This window comes from Macaca mulatta, chromosome 3 (assembly GCF_049350105.2).
Source record: "Macaca mulatta isolate MMU2019108-1 chromosome 3, T2T-MMU8v2.0, whole genome shotgun sequence".
NCBI classification, from domain to species: domain Eukaryota; kingdom Metazoa; phylum Chordata; class Mammalia; order Primates; family Cercopithecidae; genus Macaca; species Macaca mulatta.
This window is the reverse complement of record NC_133408.1, coordinates 50,121,187-50,134,952: the sequence shown is the minus strand read 5'-3', so window position 1 is coordinate 50,134,952 and position 13,766 is coordinate 50,121,187. Positions and strand designations below refer to the sequence as shown.

Sequence of the window (13,766 nt, the reverse complement as noted above, 5' to 3'; positions counted from 1 at the left end):
TTCTTTCTTTCTTTCCTTCCTTCCTTCTTTCTTTTTTTTTTTTTATTTTGGCAAGTTCTGACTCTGTTGCCCAGGCTGGAGTGCAGTGGCAAAATCTCGGCTCACTGCAACCTCTGCTTCCCGGGTTCAAGCGATTCTCCTGCCTCAGCCTCCCAAGTAGCTGGGACTATAGGCATGCACTATCACACCTGGCTAATTGTTTTTTGTTTTTTTTTTTTTTGAGACACAGTCTCACTCTTATTACCCAGGCTGGAGTGTAGTGGCGTGATCTTGGCTCACTGCAACCTCCGCCTCTCGGGTTCAAGCAGTTCTCCTGCCTCAGCCTCCCGAGTAACTGGGATTACAGGCACCCGCCACCATACCTGGCTAATTTTTGTATTTTTAGTAGAGATGGCCATATTGGCCAGGCTGGCCTTGAACTCCTGGCCTCAAGTGATCCGCCTGCCTCAGCCTTCCAAAGTGCTGGGATTATAGGCATGAGCCACCACGCCCGACCTGTATTGCTTCCAGTAGCCAGTGTTGCTTGTTCTGATACCTTCCAGCTGTCTGTCGTGCTGGGGTGCAGTGTCCTCACTGTCCTCTGTTCATCAGCCGGTCTGAGCTCCTGGTTTGGCTAGGTCTGTCCCATTTACAAGGCTCTGTATGACCTGTCCTGGGCTACATCAATCTGCACTGATCTTACCTGAGCATTGTTACCTGTTCTCACCTGGGCTGCATTACCTGTACTGTGGACTCCTCTGGAGGCAGCAGACAGCGGAGGCCTCCTTGTCCCTCCTTGACCCTTGTCAGTGATGCTCCAGCTCCCAGCCAGCTTTCTCTTTGATCTCAGCCAGCCCAGCAGATACCTGAGGGGATGCTGTGGGCAGCCTGCTTCATTGCCACCCAAATCTGTGCTCCAGGAACCCAAATCAGAGCCAGCAAAGACAGGAGCCTCGACCAGGCAAGTCCTTCCTATCTATTCAAAGACGGGGCTGGGGCCGGGTGCAGTGACTCACACCTGTCATCCCAGCACTCTGGGAGGCCAAGGCGGGTGGATCACTTGAGGTTAGGAGTTTGAGACCAGCCTGGCCAACATAGTGAAACCCCATCTCTACTAAAGATACAAAAAATTAGCCAGACCTAGTGGCACATGCTTGTAATCCCAGCTACTTGGGCAGCTAAGGCATGAGAATGGCTGGAACCTGGAACCCAGGAGGTAGAGGTTACAGTGAGCTGAGATCACACCACTGCACTCAGCCTGGGCAACACAGCGAGATACTGTCTCAAAAACAAACAAACAAAGACAAGGCTGGACTCCAGGATTTATAAAGTAGATGACCCAAAGTACATGAGGCCCATAAAAATGTCAGCATGCACATAGTCTAGGCATAGTGAGAGCAGTGACCAAGGACTTCTCCCTCTGTAGTTCCCAGAGATGATGGTGGTAAAACAATAAGTAGTGAGCGCCTATTGGTGCAAACACAGGCGGGGTCTCAACAAACAGTTCCAGGTGGCTGCTCTGTGCCAAGCCCTGTGCTGGGCACTAGGGGTACAGATGTAGATCGGCCCAGTCTCAGCCCTTGGACAGCCCTCAGTCACCCAGGGAGCAACAGTCATGCTAGATGGTGAGTAGTAGCCAGAGGGTGACAGCAGAGGCATGTCCTCCAGGAAGTCCTTCCAGGTAGTCAGGGAAGGCTTCACGGAGGAGGTGATGCTTGAGCAGTTTTGCAGGATGGGTAGATGAGGAAGAACCTTCCAGGCATGAGGAACAGCGTGGGTCAGTGCGTTCTTGGGTGGAGCGGAATGTGGTGTGGAGCTAGACAGGGACTAGCATAGGGCTGGGCATATTGCCAGCTAAGCCACCAGGACTTTCTCCTGTGGTCTGCAGATTTGTCTTCTCTGCCTCGCCGTCCTCAGCACCCCATCTTGGCCCTGGGAACTTTGCCAGCCTAGCCACCTCCATTCCCCAGCACAGACTAAGATGGCAGGGAAAGGGTCAACCTGAGCCCTGCCCAGGCATGGCTTGACCCAGCCCTAGACTGAAAAGGGGAGGGCAGAAGAGGGACCACACGGGCTATGGCCAAAACGCAGAGCTGTAGTGCCTGCACCCTTGCAAGCCCAGCTGCCTGCCCCTCCAGGAACCAGCCCTCCCACCCCCAGCCAGCCCCAGCCTGGGGGCTCTGGCCAAGATTTTCCTCCAGCTCCAGCAGCGGCGGCAGGAAGCTCCAGCTGCTGAATTACTGAAAGCAACGCTTTCAGCAGTTCCCCTCCCCTCACCGCGTCTTCTGGAGGGTTGGGTAACAAACAGCCGTGCCAGCACCAGCGCCTCTCCAGAGAGACTTCAAGGAGTCATGGAGAAAGTTCACTGGGCTCTGCCGGCTGCTTGAGCCACTTCCTCCCAGGCCTCTCCCTGCAGTGTCTTCTTACCATATTTTTTTTGTTTGTTTTTTTTCCAGACAAGGTCTTGCTTTGTTGCCCAGGCTGGAGTGCAATGGTGCAATCTCGGTTCACCGCAAACTCCGCCTCCTGGGTTCAAGCGATTTTCCTGCCTCAGCCTCCCAAGTCGCTGGGATCACAGGTGCCCGCCACCACACCCGGTTAATTTTTGTATTTTTGGTAAAGGGGTTTCACCATGTTGGCCAGGCTGGTCTCAAACTCCTGACCTCAGGTGATCCACCTACCTCAGCCTCCCAAATTGCTGGGATTACAGGTGTGAGCCACCAGGCCTGGCCTCTTCTTACCCATCTCTACTGGTCTCTACTGGTCTATGTGGGTTTGTATCTGTGAAAAGCGCCATGATTGGGCTATGGGTGTTTGTAATGATTTAAAATGGTAATTATAGACCTGATCTGTTCTGATTTATATGGATCTATATTTCCTCCCAATGAGTTAGACTGATTGGCATAGTTCACGGCTGATAACAGCTAACGCTTAATGCATAGAGCTTATCACCTCCCCAGGCACTGTACACACGTTATTCCTTTACTCCTTACCCTGAGGTGGGGGTACTTATATTAACCCCATTTTACAGATAAGGCAGAGATTACGTCACTGAAGCACACCTAGTAAGTGATTTGAACGCATCTGCGACTGGCTGACGGGCACAGGTCTGTCTTGGCTCATGTGGACTGGGTTATCCTTTAGGGGCCTGGGGGCATCAGGCTGCAAGAGAGAGCTGAACACAGTGGCTCACACCTGCAATCGCAGAGCTTTGGGAGGCCAAGACAGGAGGGTTGCTTGATTTGCCAGGAGTTAGAGACAAACTTGGGCAACCTAGTGAGACCCTGTCTCTACAAAAATTTTAAAAATTAGCTGGACATGGTTGTATGCGCCTGCATGTAGTAGTGGCCAGCTACTTGGGAGGCTGAGGTGGGAGGATCTCTTGAGCCCAGGAGGTAGAGTCTGCAGTGAGCCATAATTGCACCACTGCACTCCAGTCTGGGTGATAGAAGGAGACCTCGTCTCAAAAAAAAAAAACAAACCAAAACAAACAAACAAAAAAAACTGCCAGAGATTTTTCCAAAATGCAAATCTGACCTCCCCAGCTCAATACCCTGCACTGGCTCCCTATTGCCTGCAGGGTATGGTCCTAGGTCCTCAGCCTGAGTCTGAAGGCCCTGGGGACATGGCCCTCCTTCCCCTCCTGGCTCAGTGGGCTCAGCAAGACAAGCCTATGCTTTTTTTTTTTTTTTTTTTTTTTTTTTAATTTTTTGAGATGGAGTCTCCCTCTGTCGCTCAGGCTGGAGTGCAGTGGTGTGATCTCGGCTCACTGCAACCTCTGCCTCCTGGGTTCAAGTGATTCTCATACCTCAGCCTCCCAAGTAGCTGGGATTACAGGCACCCGCCATCATGCCTGGCTAATTTTTGTATTTTTGGTGGAGACAGGGTTTCACCATACTGGCCAGGCTGGTCTCGAACTCCTGACCTCAAATGATCCTCCTGGCTCAGTCTCCCAAAATGCTGGGATTATAGGAGTGAGCCACAGCGCCCAGCTTCAAGTCCATGCTTTTCCCTCTTTCCTCTCCATGCCTTCTTCCCGCTCACCCCCACACCCTGACCAGGACATCCTTCTCCTCCTCCTTTGTCCTGCCAACTCCTACTTATGCTTCAAGATCTCTCCTCTGGGGAGACCTCCTGGTTATGCTCCTTTTCCGACACAACCCAGCTCCGTTAGATGTCTCTGTCATGCATCCATCATCCCCAGCCTGATAAGCACCAGAGCTTCTCCTTCTGCATTTCTCTCTTGTCCTCTGGTGAACCCCAGAGTAGCCACTCACAAGTAGCTGTGACCTGAATGAATGACCCAACCCTGGAGTTGATGGGGTGTCTCTTGGTCCTCTGGTTCTTACTCCCCCAGCCCCACGCTCTTGGGCAGTGAGCACAGGAGAAGTTTTCAATATAAAGTGTTCAAGGCTGGAGGTCTGCAGAAGGGTCCTTACACAGAGAAGGGAAGGGTCAGTAGGAGAGTGCTCCAGGGAGTATGTCCCTGTCACGACTGCACCTGGCTTCAGTGCCAGGATTTGGAGTGGGGACACACCTAGATTCCTTGGACATGAGGCAGATGGCTTTTCTTTTCCAGCTTGATAAAGTATCTTGACAAACAATTGTTACGCACACTTATTTTTAACAAAACCCAGAATGAGTTTCACAACTTAAGGACCTGGTTTCATGCGTATTTGTCAGTTCTGTCTCGTTTCTGACAGTTACAAAGAATCTTTTTCCTCAGGAGGCACATCCCTGCCCGCCTGCTGCCCCCACACTGGGCTTTTTTTCTGGAAGATCTCATCCTGTGTTTGCAGCCACCAACTTCACAGGAATGCAGCTTCCTGGATCAGAAATTCCATTCCACTGTAGCCCTCTTAGTCAAGGGTCCCTGGATCTTAACATGCCCTTGGCTTTTGCCTTCCCTTCCTGCCTTTCCCTTCCCTCCCCTTCCTTCCCTTCCCCTCCCCTCCCCTCCCCCCACTTGCCCCCTTCTCTTCCCTTCCCTTCCTTTTTTTTTTTTGAGACAGAGCCTCCCCTCCCCTCCCCCCACTTCCCCCTCCCCCTGTCCCTTCTCTTCCCTCTTTTTTTTTGTTTTGTTTTTTTTTTCTTTTTTTTTGAGACAGGGTCTTGCTCTGTCCCCCAGGCTGGAGTGCAGTGACACGATCATGGCTCACTGCAAGCTCCAGCTCCCGGGTTCAAGCAATTCTCCAGCCACAGCCTCCCAAGTAGCTGGGAGTACAGGTGCACGCTGCCAGGCCTGGCTAATTTTTTGTATTTTAGTAGAGACGGGGTTTCACTGTGTTGACCAGGCTGGTCTCGAATTCCTGAGCTCAGGCAATCCGCCGACCTCAGCCTCCCAAAATGCTAGGATCACAGGCGTGAGCCACCGCGCCCGGCCGAAGACACATCTTTCAAAGGCACATTTCTAACATCATTCTCCTCATGAAACCTTCCCTGACCATGCTAGGCAAAGGTAGAGCCTCCCTGGTCTCTTTTTTGCTCCCACAAGACTGGGTGGGTGGGTGGGTGAGAGAATGGCATCAGGATCTGTCTTCATAACAAGCCTGTTACTGCAAGAAAGAATGAGTGAATGATCCCACCACGCTACAAGCTACAAGACTAGGGAATATTGTCTCCATTGAGGTCTTGCTCCTCGCAAGAGGGCGTTAGCTGTGAGGGTCTGCCCGCAGACCCTGACCCAAATGATGGATGAATAAAACGTGCACTGATACACAGATATTCTGTTTTGCCAGTCCTGCTGAGTGACCGCCTACACACCAAGAGAGGTTTGTCGCTGCGGCCGCCTGGATCAGCTAGGGAGACTCACATTTATTCATTAAGATTAGTTAACCAAAGCTTGAGTCAGCGCCATTAGAGGGTAATTGACATTGAGGACTTCCCGAGTGAAAAGCACACATCAAAGACTGGTCTTAAGACTACATGAGTAAACAAGTTAACTAGATAACTTCCCCACATCCCGTTATTTACTACTCTAATCCATTTAACTAAAGGTAATAGGACCAGGCCGTCTTCTCCAGGGTCTATTACCGAAGTCATGTGAAAACCCTCAGGCCTTCCAAAAGGGTTTTGTGGTTATCATAACTAATATTTTTCCCACCAGCCTGATCGAATCCCAACACTCTATTTTACAGATGAGGAAACTGAGGCTCGGAGAAGTTTAATGACTTTTCCTGATCACCCAGGCAGAAGTAGTGGAGCCAGAATTTAAGCTAGTCTTTTGACTCCAAGTCTTTGTTCTGGTCTAACACTCTTTTTCCTGGCCCTCGTAGAAGACAGCAGAAAGATCTTAGAAGTAAGAAGGTGGTTAAATTGTGTGACCGCAGACGGAGTGCTCAAGTGTTCACTTGAAGCTGTGGGAATCTGTACTTTGTAGCGTGTGGAGGCTCTGAGTCCTGACATTATCTCTGGGGAGGCTTGCCTCTGGCTGGCAGGGCCAGGGAAAAAAGCCCCTAGAGGAAGGATGCTGCACCCCCCTCGCCCTCCCCGCCCCCCCTCGCCCTCCCCGCCCCCCCTCGCCCTCCCCGCCCCCCCTCGCCCTCCCCGCCCCCCCCCGCCCTCCCCGCCCCCCCTCGCCCTCCCCGCCCCCCCACCCTCCCCGCCCCCCCTCGCCCTCCCCGCCCCCCCTCGCCTTCCCCGCCCCCCCCTTGCCCCCGGCCCCCCCTCCCCCACCCGGCAAGAGAGGCTTCTCAGCCCGAGGAGCAAATGCGCCCCCTGAATTGTTGTGGGGGGTGCTGTCCATGGTGCTGGAGGGCTGCGGTGCTGCCAGAGAGATGGGGAGCATGGAGGAGTTTGCTCCCTCCTGTAATCCCCTTGCTTTGGGAAGCCAAGGCGGGGGGATCACTTGAGGCCAAGAGTTTGAGACCAGCCTGGGCAACCTCGTGAGACCCTGTCTCTACAATAATAATAATAATTAATAATAATAATGATCTCCAGTGCCATTTATGAGACATTCATTGCACACTAGGTACTGTGAGGGTAGGCACATTCATTGCACACTAGGTACTGTGAGGAAGGCACTATTATTAATTAGTTTCATTTTACAGGCAAGGAAACTGAGGCCCAGAGAGTTGAAGTCACATGCCCTAGGTCTCTCAGCTCATGAACTCCCAAAGATCACCGTCCTGTCTCCTTCTCAAATCAGGGGTCCCCGGGGCAGGGTCAGGTCTCCTCCCAGACCCATCTGTGGTTCACTTCTCACTACAGCCCGTTCCCTCTCCCCCAGACCTGACCAGGTCACTACCGATCTCAGCATCTTCTCCCTCTGAGCCCCAGGGTGAGTTCTGACCTCATTAGCTGAGAGGCCTCTGTGCCTGTCAGCAGCTGACTTTCCGGAACAGGCTGGACCCTGCAGTACAGATGAGTTGTTTCACCTTCAATTAATCACTTGCAGGTAGCAGCATCCAGTTTGTGGCCCATTCTGTCCACAGCCAGGCTGCTCAGGAAACCCAGGCTTGGGCTTATGGGAGGGAGGCAAGTCCAGGGACCCAGCCAGGAGGCTGGAAAATCAGGCCTCTAGGCCTTTAACCGCTTCCTGGCTTGCAGAAGAGGGGGTGTGCCCCTTTGGCAGGCATTAAACTAGGGTTTAATGACTTAATCTGCACATGGGTTTGGCTGGCTCCAGTATCTGGGCTTGCCCTTGGGAGCTGACCCAATGCTGGGGACAGCCTCAGTTGAGCTCTAAGGGTGGCCGGTGGGGCCCTGGCTCCTGGCTGTATTAGCAGAAAGGAAGTGGGCTGAAGGTCTGGTGCTATTTATTTATTTTTTTGAGATTGAGTTGCTCTTGTTGCCCAGGCTGGAGTGCAATGGTGCGATCTTGGCTCACTGCAACCTCCACCTCCTGGGTTCAAGCCTCACTCTCCCAAGTAGCTGAGATTACAGGCATGCACCACCACCCCCAGCTAATTCTTGTATTTTTAGTAGAGATGGGGTTTCATCATGTTGGTCAGGCTGGTCTCGAACTCCTGGCCTCAGGTGATCCACCTGCTTTGGCCTCCCAAAGTGGTGGGATTACAGGTGTGAGCCACCACACCCAGCCTGATGCCACACATTTAGAGTTAATATTACCCAGACTTCCAGAGTAGGAAAGGACCCATGGGGTCTTTGAGTCATTGTTCAGTGGGAGAAACAAGGGTGCAGAGAGGGGAAGGGACTTGTTCAGGGTCTCACAGCCAATCAGTGGTAATGTGAAGACTTCCCATTTGCTGCACTGCCTCCAAAGAAGGACAGTGTCAATGCCTCCAAGGACCAGAACAAGTTAGAGTTATGGCTCTAGACTTCATCTCTGCCTGCTTGCCCCTGCAAACCCCTCACCCTCAAGCAACCCCTATTTGTTCTCCACGTTCCCCATCACAGTAAATGACTGCACCACCCACCTGGTCACCCAGGCCAGAGACCCGGTGTCATCTAAGCTGCCTCCCCCATCCCACATCCAGTCAATTACAAACCCTGCCAGATTGGCCCATTCATTTCTTGAATCCTGGTCATCCTCACTAGCTCTGGCAGCCCTGCCTCCTGCTCCCTCCCAGCCTTGCTGGGAAGCCTGTGTTGACCAACCAAGCAGGGCTACAGACACTTCTCCAGTTCTCTTTTATCACACTACTCTGCTGTTTACCTGTCAGTCTCCTGAACCAGCCTGTGAGCTTCTAGAGGACCATGATGGCGTCATGTTCATCTCTATACCCGCAGCCTCTAATAAAGTAGGGCCCAGAGTAGATGCTGGGTGAGTGTTTGTTGAGTGAATGCATGAATATCGTTTCTATCTCATGTTTGAACAATTCCTGTAACAGGGACCTCATTCATCCTAGGACAAACTGCTTAGTTTTGTTTGTTTGTGTTTTGAGACGAAATGTCACTCTGTTACCCAGGCTGAAGTGCAGTGACACGATCTCAGGCCACTGCAACCTATGCCTCCTGGGTTCAAGCTATTCTCATGCCTCATCTTCCCAAGTAGCTGGGATTATAGGCACACGCCACCACATTCAGCTATTTTTTGTATTTTTAGTAGAGACAGTGTTTCACCATATTGGCCAGGCTGGTCTCGAGTTCCTGACCTCAAGTGATCCGCCCGCCTCTGCCTCCCAAAGTGCTGAGATTACAGGTGCAAGCCACCAAATCCGGCCAGAACTCCTTAGTTTTTAAAGAGTTTTGATTATTATAAAATAAAAAACAAAACAAGACAAGACTCTTTTTTGAACTGAGCTGAAATCAACACTAGATGACTTGCCTGCGAGAATCTTGGCTCTGTCTTGCAGATTGGCTAGGGCCTTGTTCCTCTTAAGGTAGTCTAAGGACCAGTAGTGTTGGTGTTACTTGTTAGAAATGCAAATTCTCAAGCCCCACTCCACATCTATCAAATCAGAAACTCTGGGGGTGAAGTCAACAATCTGTGTCTTGCTGGGTGCGGTGGCTCAAGCCTGTAATCCCAGCACTTTGGGAGGCCGAGGCGGGCGGATCACGAGGTCAGAAGTTCAAGACCTGTCTGGCCAGCATAGTGGAACTCCGTCTCTACTAAAAATACAAAAAGTTAGCCGGGTGTAGTGGTGTGCACCTGTAATCCCAGCTACTCAGGAGGCTGAGGCAGGAGAATCATGTAAACCCAGGAGGCAGAGGTTGCAGTGAGCCGAGACTGCACCATTGCACTCCAGCCCGGGTGACAGTGCAAGATGCCATCTAAACAAAACAAAACAAAACAAAACAAAACAAAACAAATCTGTGTCTTAACAAGTCTTCCTGGTGGCAATAAAATTTGAAAATGGCTATTTCTAGACCACTGCCCACCTCCCCCTAATTGGTGGTCCATACTTGGGCTATATCAGGAGGACCTGGGGGACATGAGAAATTTCATCCCCAGAGACCTTTTTTTTTTGAGACGGAGTCTCACTCTGTCACCCAGGCTGGAGTGCAGTGGCGAGATCTTGGCTCACTGCAAGCTCCGCCCCCCGGGTTCAGGCCATTCTCCTGCCTCAGCCTCCCGAGTAGCTGGGACTACAGGCGCCCGCCACTACGCCTGGCTAATTTTTTGTATATTTAGTAGAGAAGGGGTTTCACCGTGTTAGCCAGGATGGTCTCGATCTCCTGACCTCGTGATCGGCCCACCTCGGCCTCCCAAAGTGCTGAGATTACAGGCTTGAGCCACCGCGCCCGGCTGAGACTTTGATTCAGTGGATCTGGGTTGGATTCCAGGTAGCACTGACATATGAAATATAGGACACTCAGTTAAATTTGAATTTCAGATAAACAACGAATAATTTCTTAGTAGAAGTATGTTCCAAATATAAAATTCAAATTTAATTTAACTGGGTTCCTATTTGGCAAATCTGGCAATGCTAGCTAAACATCGCTACTTCTAACAAGCCTCTCAGTCGATTCAGCCAGGTTTGACCTAGATCCTCTACAAACCTTCGTATATTTGAAGCTAGGTATTCTGACCACCTGTATATTCTTATAATCTTCCCCCTCCTTAGCATCCTATTTTTGTTGATATATCCTAAGATAACATGCATTTTTGGCAGCCACATTGTGATATTGACTCAAATTGAGTCTGTAATCATTGAAAATCCCCATAATCCTTCCTAAACATTCTGCTTCTAAACTATGTCTACCCCATTCCAATTTTAGTTTGGGACCCAGATTCAGAATGTGGCACTTCTCACTATCCTGTTTCTCCTTCTTCCTTCTTCCTTCTTCCTTCTTCCTTCTTCCTTCTTTCTTCTTCTTCTTCTTCTTCTTCTTCTTCTTCTTCTTCTTCTTCTTCTTCTTCTTCTTCTTCTTTCTTTCTTTCTTTCTTTCTTTCTTTCTTCTTTCCTCTTTCCTCTTTCCTCTTCTTTCTTCTTTCTTCATCTTCTTTCTTCTTCTTCTTCTTTTTCTCGGCATCTTGCTCAATTGCCCAGGCTGGAGTGCAGTGGTGCAATCTCAGCTCACTGCAATCTCTGCCTCCGGGTTCAAGTGATTCTCCCGCCTCAGCCTCCCGAGCAGCTTAGATTGCAGGCATGCACCACCATGACTGGCTATTTTTTGTACTTTTAGTAGAGATGGGTCTTCACCATGTTGGCCAGGCTGGTCTCGAACTCCTGACCTTGTGATCCGCCCGCTTCAGCCTCCCAAAATGCTGGGATTACAGATGTGAGCCACCACACCTGGCCCTGTTTTACCTTCTTAGATTCTTTCAATGTCTCCTACTACTGAGTCCTTTTAGATTCTGACTGTATATCCACCAGCCCTCTCAGGCTGTGTCCTCAGTGAATTTGATTGTCAGACTACCAGTGTTCTATCCAGTCAATAGTGAACATATTGGATCAGATGTGGTGAGAATAGTGCCCTGTGATTCTCCACTAAATACCTACATCTAACATGACATTGATCCATTAACTAGCTCTTTTTGAGTATAGGTCAATCAATCAACCAATTACAACAAAATGGGATATTAGCACCCACCAGGACAGTGTCACCTTATGAAATCTCGCAGTGAGGCCAGGCGCAGTGACTCATGCCTATAATCCCAACATTTTGGGAGGCTGAGGCAGGAAGATCACTTGAGCCCAGGAGCTTGAGACCAGCCTGGGCAACATAGCAAGATCCCATCTCTACAAAAAGAATTTAAAAATCAGCTGGGCATGGTGGCGCACCTGTACTTTCATCTACTTGGAGGCTGAAGCAGGAAGATCACTTAAGTCCAGGAGGTCAAGGTTGCAGTGAGCTATAGTCATGCCACTGCACTCTAGCCTGGGCAACAGAGCGAGAGTCTGGAAGGAAGGAAGGAAGGAAGGAAGGAAGGAAGGAAGGAAGGAAGGAAGGAAGGAAGGAAGGCAGGCAGGCAGGCAGGCAGGAAGGAAGGATAAATCTCACAATAATTTCTTTTTCTTTCTTTCTTTCTTTTTTTTTTCAAGACAGAGTCTCGCCCTGTCACCCAGGCTGAAGTACAATGGTGCGATTTCAGCTCACTGCAACCTCCATCTCCCAGGTTCAAGTGATTCTCATGCCTCAGCCTCCTGAGTAGCTGGGATTACAGGCACCCACCACCATGCCTGGCTAATTTTTGTATTTTTTAGTAGAAACGGGGTTTCACCATGTTGCCCAGGCTGGTCTTGAATTCCTGACCTCAGGTGATCCACCCACCTTGGCTTCCCAAAGCGCTGGGATTACAGGTGTGAGCCACTGAGCCCGGCCTCACAATGATTTCATAAAATATAATGTCATATGACTCACAGAGGGGGCCTGTGCCTGCAGTCCTGCAGTCACCCCCTAGTCTGCTGGCCCAACAAACCTGACTTGGAAGGAAATGGGCTTAGTGTGCAATGTTTTGGGTCATTCTATTAATGACCTGCCGCAGATTCCTGCCCGGTGCCTCTCCAACTCACCAGGTGAAATTGGTCAAATCCACCATCTGTTCTAGTGAAAATCCAGACTGCATCTGCCACGCCTCTCTTCACATAGCTCTCTTTTCCTCCTCAATCATTTCTGCAAAGATTACCCTGGGCAACCTAGCATTGCTAGCCAGGTGTTCTCCTAGCACTGAGGCTAGAATTTCTCAGGGTTTGGAGATCTGAGTGCATTCAGAACGACTCTCACCAGTTTTCACCCTCTGCCCTCCAGGAGCTCAGGCCAAGTTCAAGGCTGGGGAGCCTTGCCCAGGTCAGAGGGAAGATGTGCAGAACAGCATGGCTTCCAGGGCTCTCACTGGCGCCTTCGTGCTCTCCCCACACTTTCAGTGTGCCTCTTGCATTGCCTGGTGCTGGGGTAGGCTCTAATGAGCCAGAATGAAAGGATGGTCCCCTCCCCTAAAAGGGCTCACAGTCTAGAATAGGAGTTAGAAGCAAACAGCCAACTGAATCTTGGTATCTAAATGTCGCATTTAAAAAGTGTGGACAAAGGCCGGGCACGGTGGCTCAAGCCTGTAATCCCAGCACTTTGGGAGGCTGAGACGGGCGGATCACGAGGTCAGGAGATCGAGACCATCTTGTCTAACACAGTGAAACCCCGTCTCTACTAAAAAATACAAAAAACTAGCCGGGCGAGGTGGCGGGTGCCTGTAGTCCCAGCTACTCGGGAGGCTGAGGCAGGAGAATGGCCTGAACCCGGGAGGCGGAGCTTGCAGTGAGCTGAGATCCGGCCACTGCACTCCAGCCTGGGCGACAGAGCCAGACTCCATCTCAAAAAGAAAAAAAAGTGTGGACAAAAGATGCAGAAGCACAAAGAGGGAATGACTCATCCTTGCTGGAAGAGCGGAAGACTTCCCATAGGAGGTGATTTTTGGGCTGGGCCCTGAAGGATGAGTTGAAGTTCCCTAGGTGAAGAACAGGACTCCAGCGGAGGGGAAACACATAGGCAAAGGCACAAAGGAGGAAGTAAAAGCACGCCTTTGGGGGATGAGGATCAAGGCTAAGGGGCTGGGTGTTGGTTGCAGGACGGGGTGCAGCATGGGATGAAGCTGCAAGATAGCATTCGACAGAATGCAAAGGGGTCTTGCAGGCTGTATCCAGGGCCATGCCATGTATTCCTCTATCTTGCCTCCTGTTGTCACTGTCTTTGTTCAGCCTGGGCGCATTGAGCTTCACATGCACTAGGCACTTAGCTGGAGCTAGGAATTGAAAGCTAAGTTGCCATCAGCCCAGGGGGAGCCAGACCTGTGAACCCACAGCAACAACAGCAAAAGCTCTGGGAGGTAAGGCCAGGAGTGGTGGCTCATGCCTGTAATCCCAGCACTTTGGGAGGGCAGATCACCTGAGGTCAGGAGTTCAAGACCAGCCTGGCCAACATGGTGAAACCCCATTTCTACTAAAAAT

General features: G+C 50.8%; 1 protein-coding gene across 1 annotated transcript in view; it reads left to right on the top strand.

Annotated features, from left to right (window-relative positions):
- Positions 1 to 13,766, top strand: part of SRRM3 (serine/arginine repetitive matrix 3) — an 85,675-nt gene that overhangs the window by 17,790 nt on the left and 54,119 nt on the right. The window lies entirely within an intron of this gene.